Source organism: Crinia signifera, unplaced genomic scaffold, assembly GCF_055691185.1.
Source record: "Crinia signifera unplaced genomic scaffold, ASM5569118v1 HAP2_SCAFFOLD_91, whole genome shotgun sequence".
NCBI classification, from domain to species: Eukaryota; Metazoa; Chordata; class Amphibia; order Anura; family Myobatrachidae; genus Crinia; species Crinia signifera.
In genome coordinates, this window is record NW_028142827.1 from 116,555 (window position 1) to 131,425 (window position 14,871).

Here is a 14,871-nt window from a genome sequence, read left to right on the forward strand (position 1 = left end):
TATATATATATATATATATATATATATATATATATTAAAAGTGGGGGGAGTGTGGTCCTTTTTCTGCGCTGGTTAGTGGGCTGCACTTCTACCGTACCTAGCTGTTAATATAGGTACCAGATGGGAACGATGGAAGGAAGAAGAGGTAGATGTGCGCTCTGTCTATTTCACAACTTTTGTACATTAATGATCATATGTTGGTACATAAGATTTGTGTTTATTCTAATTTACAATGACAAAGTATCAGTAAACAATGAGTTTGTACAACATTCGATACAGGTTACAGATTCAGGTACAATCTTGTTCAAGGGAATGATAACAGATCCAGCTTCAAGATGTGCAAAACTTCTTAGGATACGAAACCCTACGCGTTTCGTCCCTTAGGACTTCATCAGGGGTAAATGGGGATCCAATCTGAGATGTACCATAAAGAAAAACTTCTTCCAACAGCAAGTATGGATATAAAAAGTTACTGACCATGTCAGTTTTGATAAAACCTCTGTCCTGCAGAGGTATAGGTCTTCAAAAAGCCCAATTTCTGCCGGTAATAGCTTGAGGTAAACTGCTCAACCACAGGGGTCACTTCCACATATGTGTGCTTAAAAGGTACGAAAGAGATATAGTCAGCCTCCAACTCCTGCGGGTGTGCGACGTGGATTCTGAAAGGGACGCTATCCTAACTACGTAGCTGCCGCGGCGAAACTACACTAGTACCACATTTTGTGCCCTCGTTTGTTTGCAAACTCCATTCCCGCTCCTGAGCTAGCGGTGGCACCAGGATCATGATGCTGGGGCTGCACACACAAGGTCAGCCATGCCTTCCTAAGGTAAGGAGCAGTGGGGATGACCAACTTCCTGCCCTATGCCAGCCTGATGTTCCTCCAATGGTGAGGCCCACCAAGCAGAGCCAGATTTAGGTCTAAATGGGCCTGGAGCTGAAAATTATCAATGGCCTATTTTGCACAATAATAGGGGTTGTGGCCAGCACCTAATATTGTGGGGGGTGTGACCAGTGTTCTGCTCATGGGTGTGTCTGTATTTGTGTAAATACTTTCAAATAATTATATATGCCTGGAAAAGGCAGGGGGCTGGCACAAGAAAAATGCAGGGAGATATATTGGCGGGTGCCCTCCAAAGGTGCACATGCAGGATACCGATGTTCTAAGATACTTGCGGGGTGAGGCGGCACTGCAGTCATAAAAAATACTGAAAACCAAAACTTGGTAGACAACATTTCAGCACCTTTTATGTGGCTACCTAAATTGACCACACCATGTACCCCTTATACAAATCAGGCAACACAATAACCCCCTTATACTGTACTTGCCTCTTACACATTATGCCACATGGAATGAGCCAAAATTCACACTGACTGAGCCAAAATTCACACTATGGCACACAGATTGAGTCAAAATTCACATTATGCCACACAGATTAAGGCAAAATACACATTTTGCCACATGGATTGAGCCAAAATACACATTATTATACCAAACAGATTGAGCAATAATGCACAATATGCTTCATAAATAGGGGCATTGCGCGCTGAAGGCGCGCATTAAAAATTTACACCATAATGCCCATTACATGTTAAGCCAAACACCATATTCTCCATTACGCATTATGCCAAACACCAAAATGCCTATGAAAAATGATGCTACTTAAGTGTTGCTTACCAACATGTTCATTGCCAGGGGTTCCATGCTTATTGCCAGACGTTCCATGCTCATTGCCATGTGGGATTATATGCTCATTGCCATGTTGGATTACATGCTCATTGCCAAGGGGGAATACATGCTTGCGGTAACTGGGGGATAGCCGCCGCCGGGCAGAAATAACAGCCATTGACAGCTGGGCAGAGAGCTGTATTCTGGCTGTATTCAGAGCACTGCATGTCCCGGCTATTTGAAATAATACCCCTTTCTCACCAGAAAATGCAGGGATTTACCCGGGAATATGACCCCAAGATCATGCAGGGACATTCCCGGACTGGACCGTTTTACACCAGCCTAGTCCCCCTTTAAACAACCAGCTACATCTTCGCAACCAACTGACCGATTTACATGTAGGCTTCAAATGATTTTGGTCCCGTGAAACTGGGCCATTTGGTTCCAGAGAAATCTGTCAAACAACATGAACAGCCATGAAATTGCATTTCAGAAATGAAAAAAAAATTGGTTTACCCGCAATATCTGTAGAACCAATGGACCCATATGGACCAGGTATCAGATTGAAGGCCCAGCTATTTGGGTTCGACTGAGATCAACCTCGAGCTTCTGTGATGCCGGAGGGGGAACTGGCAGCCGTTGGAACCAGGTGGAGGTCGGAATTAGCAGGTCCCATGTTATCCTATGGGGAAAACGTTCCAGGTTTGCCTGTCGGTATCTCCGGTTCCCAGGGGGCTACTGACACGGGGCTGGGCTCATTGGAAAGCTCTGGCACTCAGCTACAGAATGGGCCTATTTGGAGAATGGGCCTGGAGCTGTAGCTCCATCAGCCCCATTGTTAATCCGGCCCTGTCACCAAGGGAAAACTCTTTTCTTATACAGGATGCGGTTAGTAGGCCAGTGCCAGCGGCCAGGATGCTGGAAGTCATTATACAGATAAAGAAAAAGATGAAGTGGCGCTAGTTTGATGAAAGGGTATATAACATTTAATAGCAATAAAAAGTCAAGGTACAATTACACAGAATTAAAAAAAAAAAAAAAAAAATAATGAAAATAATGGTGTAAAACAATTGAGTAATACATTAATATATCTAGACCGGAAGCTGAGTTGATGAAATAATTAATTGATACAGTCCCAATGAATGAAGGGGTATGACAATGAATGGAGAAAGTCAAATAGGCCCAGCGGGCTAATAGTTACCACACAATATTTCAGATGGTCCAATCCCAGGTGTGATTGCGAGGGTATCCTCAAATAATTGCGATGGTGTGGGGTGGGCCACAATTGGCAATGACCCGATGATGACGGGGGCTAAGATTGTCTGTAGCCAAGCTTTCCCAATCCCAATCTGCTTTAAAATCAGAGTAAATCCCAGCCTGCACATCTCTAGTTATGGTTTGGTTGCGGGGTAGGGGGTTATGGTTGGAGGCATCCCGCCCACCAGTTATCGGTTTGTATCCCCTTTAGACAGAGAATCTTAGATTTTTTTTAAGCTTAAAAAAAGTGTGCAACCGCTGTATGATGTTTTAGGAATTAGAACCAGGTGCACCATTCCACCGTACACATTATCATGTGTGCCCAAATTTCCAATCCGTACACGTTCCTACCTGTTGCAGGGTCCAATCAGAAGGGCTCTGATACCCACAGCAGCTCCCACTTCTGTAGCTTTAAGCTTTGATGGAGCTTTGGGTGAAACCAAGTCTTACTGGCAAAACACAAAATGATTTCCTGTTTAATGGTGCACCCAGTGGGTTTTCCTGTTGCCCAGTAACCCCAAAACAAGTGTTCATAAACATATCTACAAAATAATGAGTGATTGGGTAGCTCCGATCCACCCCCTCAGTGACTGCCCTACCGCTGTCTCCAACTGCCTTTTGCTACTCCGTATTTACAAGACCTGCAGCTCCTCACCGGTCTGTTGCCCTACTCTGTTTGCGGTGTGCTAGCCACCACCACTTCTGCAGTTGCTGTGTGGTCTGATTATTGAGCTGGACATCTCCTGTGCAATATCCGCATATATTATGTCTTATAACATATCCCATATCCTGGAAGCTATCCATGCCTCTACGCAAAGGCTACTTAATATGTTTGAGGAACCTACAGTGGATACGTCTCCATCCTCCTACACTCCTGTGACGGAGTTTAAATCGGAGATATGTATACCCTGTGAACCATCCACTCTTCGACTCCCAATAGCTGACTCCATCTTGGACATGCCCCTGCCTGTACCTATGCCTAACAATACAGTGTCTGATTATTACATATTCAATTATTATAAAGTCGTCGTGGACTGTCTAAAATTTTCTCCTGTTCACTTACTGGATGTCATGGGACTTTGGAACTTGGTGGTGTGGAAGTCTAGGTACACACACGCCATTTTGTGATAGTATGGCCGCCATTTTGGTTCGCAGAGTTGCGCAAATAAAGTTTCCATACCCGAGTATGTGTGACAATGTGGACCAGAAGAGTAGACATACTATCACACATAAATTCATAATAACACACTTACACGAAATGATATATAGTTAAAAGGTTTAGAACGCCACACATAGCTTAGTTAGCCCTGCACACACCTGATTGTATCGTGTTTAGTACCGTTCCGTTCAGCTCATCATGCAAAGTATTCCGGTCATTGCGAATATTTCGCAATGTACACTGCCCGATAGTTATGGACATAATCCATATTTCAGAGACAGTTTCTGTTGAAAGTAGTTAACAAAGGAAACTAGATAAAACCGGTTCTTATCCTTGCTGACGCCGAAACCACCAAACAAAGGACTCTTAAAGTTCACTCCCCTGCACCTGGTCAGACCAGGTACAGCGTCTAACCTCCAATCACAGTGGACCGGACATATGATCTCTGACCAATGAGAATGGCCTTTGACCTCCCCTTTCTGACCCTATAAGATAGGCGACCCAGAGCAGCCAGGGTCTCTTCGGCACAACTACCTTTCCTGGACCTTCCTACCGGACTATCGCTCATTCCTGAACGATAGTGAGCTCTGACCGGACTGCGCTTCGCATACTAGATGACCACGGTAAACGGTTGCATTTCACGGTATTTATTCTTAAAGTATTGTTGGCTGATTGTGTCTTGTATCTGTTTTCTCTCCTCTCTGTTTAGTATTCATTGTTAGTATATTGTATTACTTGTTATACCTGTTTATTCTTATTTCTGTAACCCCCTTTTGTCCATTAGGGACTCAAATACATCCTTTTTACGGAGCTCTTATCTCCATATTTCTATACAGTGGTCGTTGTCTGTTTATTCGCATAATAGCGATAAGGTATATTGCGGACACAGTCCGATAAGGTATATTCGCAGATTAGAGACAAAGTACTGCGAAGGAATCTCTGATTAAGGTATTGGTTCTTGGTATACATAATACAATAAAAGGTACGCTACGCTGCGCTACGCTTTGTTCGCACGTAGCTAGGTATAAAGGGTACGTTGGTTGCGGACTTATTACGTAACCAACGCTTTTCACTTATTGTCACTCTGGTTATATTTTAATCACCATTAACAATTGGGGGCATCGTCCGTCCGCTCCACATTCCAGAACTCAGTACCAGGCGTGCGACCCGACCTATACCAGCAAAAGGGTGGAAGTATTTATTTGTTTCCATTGCTGGATAGGCCGAGTCCGCGGCGGTGCGGGGTTCGGGAAGTGCTAGCGCTGAACCCGGAGTACAATAAGTGAAAGCCACGTGTTTTAAAGTATATCATACCCAAGTGTTTAGTAAACTGTACTTCTGCCTGCCACAAGTAGTTTAACGGGGTATAGTGTCTTGGGTTGCTTGTTTATTACAGTATATGTACCACGTGCGATAAGATTCGCACACGTGGAGTCTGTGTTTATTATAGTACATAGAGGATCCCCTCTGTGCAAAACTATAACTTTTATTGTTAGTTACTGCAAAACCAGAGACTCCGCCACGTGGCGACAAGCCCTGGGCCTTTTTGCAGTAACGTAAAGCGTCTATTGTGTAGTACGCAAGGTGCGCGCGCACGTGCCCATATCGGGAAATTTTCGCATCTTTGTACGAGATTTACGGATTAAGTGCGGGATTTATTTTGCATCTTGATACGTAACTTTCGGACGGAGTTAAGGGATTTATTCCACATTTAGGCGCAATTACTGCGTATAGCGAAACCCGAGTGCAACCTTGCAAATACACTATAGAACACGTGGGTGGCCGATTCATCGGCGGCCTGTGAACAGTGCATGTACACACGTGGCTGTTCATTGGTACTGCACATGCAGCACACATAGGAACTCAAAGGTGAACAGTATTTAACCACTAGCTTTATTTAAACAGTATAGCAATATACTGCGAATGAGGCGGTGATTAATAAAAGAAAATAATTTTTTTTTCTTTTTGTTCATTTTTTTTTTAAACAAGCAACTCAAGCATTATTTTAATAGATTCCTATAGAGTGTTATAAGGGATTTATACCTGCATAAGTATCCAGTGAAAAGCTACCAATTTGGGAAGATTTTCTGTACAGAAATATTTCAAATATATGCATAAGACCAAGGTGTAACCAGCGCCCAGTGTGAAAAATAACTGAGGCGAACGGGTGTGTGACGGCACGACTCAGCGCAGTGTAGTCCAGTGTAGGACAGTCCAGTTAGGACCGGGTTCACGTGACGACGTGCCCATAGGAACTGCCCCTTCAGTGGAATTGATTCCGCTAGGAGGGTACAAGAAGATACATCGGAACGTACTTGTTTCCGATTAGCTACTTTAGAAATCCAATTTTTGGGGGTATAGGAAAACAAGTTTGTTATACCCTGGAAAAATTGTGCCGCATCAAGCAAGTTGGCTAGAAGTTCGCTGCTAGTTGAAAGACTTGGTGATTGAGTATCATACCTCGTATCCTTCGCACCTGCTTGACTGTGGGATGTTCTAGGAAGCTGTAGAAGTGAGTGTTTGGGGAGCTCTCAGATAAGTAATAACCCACCGATATCTATTAAGCTGTGAACGTTTATTCCTGTAACTATGGGTAATAACGGGTCACGCTGTGATAACGTGCATGTTAGGGAGGAAGCAAGCCGGCCAAAAGGATCGGCTGCTTTTATTATGTGCAGGAAGCACGGTGAACTCGCAGTTGTTTACCAAAATAAATGGAGAAAAATGACACAAGGCAGCAAGTTAGAATTTCCCAGTGTTGGTAGCTTCGATCCGGAAATCTTATCGGCAGTAAAAGATGAAATATGCCTACTCTCCAGTCGTAAGGAGAGAGTGAAGCATATAGATATTCTTAAATTGTGGCAGAAGGAAGGACAGGAACAATGGGGAATCAAAGGTCTGGCAATACCGGACACAATCAGCCACAATAAAAATGCAACCGTTGCCGCAATAGAATCAACTCCCCCACCCCCATATGTGCCGAAGGGGTTAATGACTTATAAGAAAGACATAAGTAATAATGTATCCGTTACTAACTTGTACCCTGTCTTACCCCCTTATAAGGAAACCCGAGAGGAGAACGAGCAGCTGTTGGCACTGGCCGTCTCCCATGCCCTTAACATGCTTGAGGGAAAGGCGCAACCCACTGCTGGGGTCCCAGCACAGGAGGAGGAGACGGCTGATGTCAACAGCATAGTATTAGACACAGGTAAGTACACACAACACAGCACAGAGATAGTTGCTCCTGGGATGTTGTCCAATGGTGCAGGGGGAATACAGATCCACCCTCTGCACACAGTGGAACCTCCTTGTGGACGGGGAGGCGGGGATGAGGTAATGCCTGTAAAGGATAGTGACATGCACAATACATGGACACGATTGGAACGTCATTCAATCATCAAAAATTTCCCTGATCCCAGCAAAGATCTGGCAAAGTGTCAGAAATTTGTAAGGGAGCGAGGAAATTCAGATGAGCCCACCAATAAGGATTGGCGAAACATGTTGAGAGCTTGCCTCCCTTCACATATAGATGTCCAGAAGTTCATTCGAGACAGTGGTGTGGAGGGCGATAAGATCTTAACTGAACAGGGCAACCAGGAAAATATACGCCTAATAAATATACAATTGGGTGTATATTTCCCAGGGACAGTTGAAAATACCTTAGGGTTCACCATCACACAGAAAGATGGTGAGTCCACCAGCGGATATTTCAGCCGTGCTTTACAGATGTTGCCAAAACACTCTGGTATCCCCGGCCACAGGGACAACATACATCTTAAGGGAGGGATTGTCTCTGTGCTGATACAAGGTCTTAGGAAAAATCTGAGAACCAACATAGAAACCATTCACCCCAACTGCAGACAGATGTCAATACACACTTTAAAGAAATCTGCTGTTGATCTGGACAAACGATTTATGACAGAAAGACAAAACTAAATAGTATGTTTCAAATGTGGAAACAATGGACACATAGCCAGACATTGCAGGGTAAATAACCATAGAAAACATAACACATATGTAAGTAACTGAGAGACACAATGGGAGAAGACAGGTAGGTCTCAACACATAGCCATAGCCCCACCTAGTAGCCAACGCCGCCCTAAGCATGACACATATATGCAAACAGGGAGTAGGACACACATACACCCCACATCCAGGTAACATAAGACAATATCTGAGGGAGGAGCCTCAGATATGGGTAAGTGGAATAGTTTAAATATAAAGTTTTTTTTTGTACCTAACCCGTTAACAACATTCCCTCCTGGTCTAGGTTGTGTCAAGCAATTAGTAGCAGCAAGTGGGGTAACAGGAAAAATACAGCATTACCCACTGACGAAACCAGCAGATGTTACAAGCGGGCCTCTGCATACCAAACACTCTTTTCTGTTGGCTGCAGCGGCCCGACTAACCGCCTGGGTAGAGATTTACTATGTAAAATGGGATGTGTCATCTAGTACACCCCTGATGGGGTATTTCTGGACACTCCTAGAAATCTTACACAAGAAGTGCAAGATATGCTGGACAGTCCTCAGAGGCTAATGTTGTATTCCACTGTTATAGAGTCAAATCCATCTAAGGTAGCTAAAAAAAACTACAGCACAAATACCGAGTTCCCTTTGAACTAAAGATGGGAAGGACACAGGATCAATGGCAACCATAGCTTCAATAGAAACACTGTTAAAAACAGAAAGTATAGCGCCCCAAAGTACAGCTTCACCATTCGAAACCTGAGATTGAGCTGGAAAAATACCCAGTGAAATAACAAGGTTCCCAAAAGAGAACTTTTAGCTAAATACCCCTAGACACAGCCCATAGCCACAACCACACTGGGAAACAGAAAGAAAGGGAGGGCTTAAGAAGCAGAACAGGAGTTGACAAGGGTAAGAACCAAATAGTTGAGAGCCAATTCCCCCATAGTGCTAAATCCTGGCGTCATAAAAAAAAATAAATAAAAGAAAAATGTTTCTGTTGAAAATAAATGTACACATTACTGTCATTAATATTTTCTACCCTTTTTGAGTTTTTCTCTCTCTCTCTTTTTTTCCAATTTTTTCTCCTTCCCCTACCCTTTTGTTCCAGAAACCCACAAATCATAGATAAATAGTTCGAAGAATCTGTCGCACTCCCAGCAGAGAAATACCATTGTGAATATGCGGTACCCTGTAAAGCGAGTAGTCACAATATAGATATTTTTCAGTAAATCTTGAACAAAGTCCCAATAACTTTAAGCATTACTCCTAATGTTACCCAGGGCAACCACAGCCACCATCTTGTGAAAAGCAGTCCAAGTAATGCACAAAGCATTCCCCTTCTACAAAGAATGAAAAGGGTTGTAAAACGCATTTACACATAAATAGGTGCAATCACAATACCCATGTCTTCACAGACAGATGTGGACAATAAAGAAGGAGAAACAGGCCTGATTACAGCTTTTTGCCATGGGTAAAACTGACACAAGAGACCATGTGATTTAGAATATTAGACCTGCTGAGGGGGCGACAGATATAGTGACGTAAGAAACCTGGTGATGCCAGCCTGACCAATGTCGTACTGCAGTGTGCAATTAAACCCTATTACTTAAGCACATTCATACTTGTCTACACAGTGTAGTCGCCATAGCACTACTGGTAAACAAAACTGAGAATGTGGTGTTGGGGTGTGTTTTAACTGTTTATGCTCCTCATATAGTCTGGACACTCCTAAAAATTCTGCCTAAACATGTGAAAAAAAAAAAAAAATATTCATCAGCCAAGTTCACTAAATGGGAACTTGCATTGATGTTACCATGTAAAATGGGTAATATTGTAAACCCAGCAACACTCTTACCAGGTGTGCCCGCCAAAGGCACAAAGGGTGGAGTGGTGCTGAGGTTGCTGGAATGGTGGAATTTAGTGGGAGCCGAGACGAATATGATTGCATGACATGTTTGAATCAGACCTTTTGCAGCATGCCCCCAAAGGGTGGTAACAACCCATTGGAAGAGGTAATTCATTTTTTTTTCCGTTCTTTCCACAACACCGAGAGGGAAAATTGTACACTGGCTATACCGTAATAGATGGAAAAGGCATAGTAGAGGCTGAACCCATTGGACGTCTCACTCAGCAGCAGCAGTCTCATTAATAGTACTGCGAACTGAGAGAAAAACAGCCAATATTCATGCCGACTCCAAGTATGTTTGTTGGGGTAATACAAAAGATCTTAGGCCCTATGGCGCCTCAGATGTTTTGTTTCAGTAGCTGGCACTCCAGTGGCGCAAGCGTTGTAAGTTTAAAAGATTCTTGACAGTCACACAGCTGCCGGACAGAGTGGCTGTTATCAAGTGTAAAAACCACATCTTCAATGAGGATTCAGTGTCACTTGATGATGAACATGCTGGCAAGGCAGCTGGGTGAGCCATGCGCTCTGCGGATAATGTTTGTGTTCCCCCTATAAATGTCAGTATATTCACATAGTAATACAAGATTTGTGTCCCCTGCAGGAGAAGCAGTCTGGAAGCCGAAGGGATGTGGACAGGAATAGAAAGATGGACAAGGTAAACCAGTGACTCTAAGAACATGCCAAACCGTCAGGACAGAGATAGCCCATGGCCTGACTTGTCTTGACAGGGAAGGTATGTGGAAAAATTAGTCCAAAATTACTGGTGTGCCCACAGACAGGTAAGACGACAGAATCATGCCTTACTTGTCTGGGGGAAACAAACTGCAACGGCTGTTCCCACAGAGCCATCTCCACATCCCTCCTCCAGCAGGATCCTCTGCAGGTAATACAAAATTGGCTTTGTACAGTCCACTCTAGAAGCATTTAAGTTATTTATTTATTTTTATATATATATATATATATGTTGACGTTTGTGTGTATAGATATGGCAGCCCAGAAGCACCCTTGAGTATGCAAATATATATATAAAAGGTTTAAGTCATGTGTTAACCTTCAGGGACTGATGGTACACCCCATAATCTTTTTTGTAGTAGTAAAATCACTCTCAGAACTCCACCTCATTGGTCCCCATCGAAACATTGCTTGGCGGGCAGCCACAGGTTATGGTAATCCCACAAGGAGATCCTAGACCACAAATGCAAGTGATGTATCCACACCTGGAAAACTGCAGCAAAAGGACTTTGTTGACACCTGTTGTGAACTGTCATAACCATGAACCAGGAGATGTTGTTGTTGTTTCCCCTGCTTTTCCATATACAGGTTGCTTGATAGACCTTTGGAAAGGACCACCCCAGATCTTGTTGACCAGCACTACCTCAATAACAAAGTCGCAGAGAGAGATTCGGGTACGTTCGTCCTACTGCCAAAAGAACTGAAAACCGGAAGGTCCCTACACTCAAGGGCGAAAGAAAGAAATCGCTAAGAGGCACCATTTCGGGAGGACTGGAGAGCAGCTAAGGTCAAGCAACCTGTACAAGCTACAAAAAGGGACTGTGACACACCCCACTGGTGACAGGTTGAAAGGATCACTAACAAAATGTTTCCTTTCTCAGTTTTCTCTATTGTTGTGGGTCCTATTCTTGTCTCCCCCCCCACTATCCGTTCTTATCCTCAAAAGCAAGGATACCGCCGCCGCCCTGCTGCCAGGCATTGGACGGACGATACAGAGTTCTGAGAGTGTGTTACCCGTCCCAGCTTAGGTTAAGGTAGAATCTATAAACTTGACACCTTACCCGGGACCGGATGTTTTAATACCATCATACTTAAAAGCATAACAAAAAGAGAGACAACAAAGAGTTCAAGGATCTGTTGTCACAAACAATACCTACCAAAGGATGCCATATTTGTGAACGTGTATATGTTGTAACCACCCCTGTTTTTATTTTTTATCCCAAAATTGTACATTATCCTTCGTGACCCTGAGTAGATTGTTCGATAAATGCGGCCCATCGTTTATCCATGATCCTGGATCGGCCGAGAGCAGATGGTTTACTCCCCTTATATGTTTATTTCATGGATCCCAATTTCTTTGTTAGGATTATGAATTTCTGTATTGTCGTGTGAAATGTTTTTGTGTTGTAACAGTTTTATATTTACTGTTAAAGGGTGGACTGTGGAAGTCTAGGTACACACACGCCATTTTGTGATAGTATGGCCGCCATTTTGGTTCGCAGAGTTGCGCAAATAAAGTTTCCATACCCGAGTATGTGTGACAATGTGGACCAGAAGAGTAGACATACTATCACACATAAATTCATAATAACACACTTACACGAAATGATATATAGTTAAAAGGTTTAGAACGCCACACATAGCTTAGTTAGCCCTGCACACACCTGATTGTATCGTGTTTAGTACCGTTCCGTTCAGCTCATCATGCAAAGTATTCCGGTCATTGCGAATATTTCGCAATGTACACTGCCCGATAGTTATGGACATAATCCATATTTCAGAGACAGTTTCTGTTGAAAGTAGTTAACAAAGGAAACTAGATAAAACCGGTTCTTATCCTTGCTGACGCCGAAACCACCAAACAAAGGACTCTTAAAGTTCACTCCCCTGCACCTGGTCAGACCAGGTACAGCGTCTAACCTCCAATCACAGTGGACCGGACATATGATCTCTGACCAATGAGAATGGCCTTTGACCTCCCCTTTCTGACCCTATAAGATAGGCGACCCAGAGCAGCCAGGGTCTCTTCGGCACAACTACCTTCCCTGGACCTTCCTACCGGACTATCGCTCATTCCTGAACGATAGTGAGCTCTGACCGGACTGCGCTTCGCATACTAGATGACCACGGTAAACGGTTGCATTTCACGGTATTTATTCTTAAAGTATTGTTGGCTGATTGTGTCTTGTATCTGTTTTCTCTCCCCTTAGTAGAGTCTGTTTAGTATTCATTGTTAGTATATTGTATTACTTGTTATACCTGTTTATTCTTATTTCTGTAACCCCCTTTTGTCCATTAGGGACTCAAATACATCCTTTTTACGGAGCTCTTATCTCCATATTTCTATACAGTGGTCGTTGTCTGTTTATTCGCATAATAGCGATAAGGTATATTGCGGACACAGTCCGATAAGGTATATTCGCAGATTAGAGACAAAGTACTGCGAAGGAATCTCTGATTAAGGTATTGGTTCTTGGTATACATAATACAATAAAAGGTACGCTACGCTGCGCTACGCTTTGTTCGCACGTAGCTAGGTATAAAGGGTACGTTGGTTGCGGACTTATTACGTAACCAACGCTTTTCACTTATTGTCACTCTGGTTATATTTTAATCACCATTAACAGTGGACATGCCTCTGAGGTGGTACACCTCGTGCCTCGGCTCTGGAGGGCCTCAGGGCAGGGGTGGCACCTTATCCGTTTTGGGAAGGGATGTCGAGAGTTGGCCGGACTGATTGTGCTAAATTTGATATGTCGATCACTACCACAAATCACCACGTCTATTATTCCTCATGCAGATGTGCATTTATAATTTCTGTGAATTTCTACATTTTTATTTGCCTGCTTTCTGTTATATAACCAAATATCCTATTTGAGCCTTCATGTTTCTCTATATGTGTCATATTGTAATGTTGCTTACATAGCCCATCCTTGAGTAAACCTTAATGCTATGTAAATGTATTTTTACACATCCTGCAGACAAAATATTGGGGTTGTGTGGCAAACATATTTTTTTATCTTATGTTTACTCCTTTCTCACCATTGGCACCGGGGGAGCGGTGGTTGAATATTATGCCCTTGGGTCTTAAAATAATTTGCTCCTGTCTTGTATTACCCCTGTCAGCCATCCGTTTCTATTATCCTTTATGGGGAAGGAAGGGGGGGGGGTTAGATAGGGAATATTTAAATAGCTGGGGGGGAGGGTGGGTGGGATGGGAGGGCTAGATTAGCTACTTGGGGTAGATTAGTTAATATTTAGCTGATGGCCACTAATCTAATCCCTCTTGAGTTAATGTCATTTAATATAGATTGGGGAAGGTTGCAGTTTATTGGGATCCAAGTATGCCTAGGGTTGGGTTAGGCCATACAGGGTGTTTTTTTGGGGGGAGGTTTGTGTTGGGAAGTTTTATTTTATTTAACTCTATTTCTATATTTTTTTTTTATCTGGTTGATCTGACACGATTTGGCGATATATATTTAATAGCTATTGCAATGTTAATCTATAATTCTGACATCTCTATGGCTATTCTCTTAACATTGGGGGTGGGTTGGGTGACTCAATTCACGACCACTTCCTGATATAATATTTTGTTCTCTACCATGCTATCCTAGTTGCCTACGATTGTGTCAATTGTGATATTTACAATATGGGGGACATTTACCAAAATGGATTCGTAGAAAAAAGGTGTATTCGTAGGGAGAAATACACCTTTTTTTTACGAATTTGTATTTTCGGGATTTACAATCCCAAAAATACAACAAATCGTAGTCCTAAAGATGGAACATTCGTATTTGTATTTACAAATACGAATGTCTACACCATCGATAGAATACGACAGAAATCACCATTCAAAGAATGGTGGTTTCTGATTTACTAAGCAGCCGTACTGACAATACGGCTGCTTAGTGGTGTGAAACACCCACGCAAATACGACAGGAAAATAGAACACCATTTTCCTGTTCTATTTGCGTTTTAGCCTGCACGGATCAGTCAGATCCGTGCAGGCTGCAGTGTAAAAAAATAGAAAAAATAAATAAATTAAAAAAAAAAACGGCGTGGGGTCCCCCCCACAGCCGAAACCAGCACCAGGCTGAAGGAGCCGGGGCCGGTAATTAAAAATCAGGGAGCCCGACAAATAGGGGTTCCCCGATTTTTAACAACCAGCCCCAGGCTCCA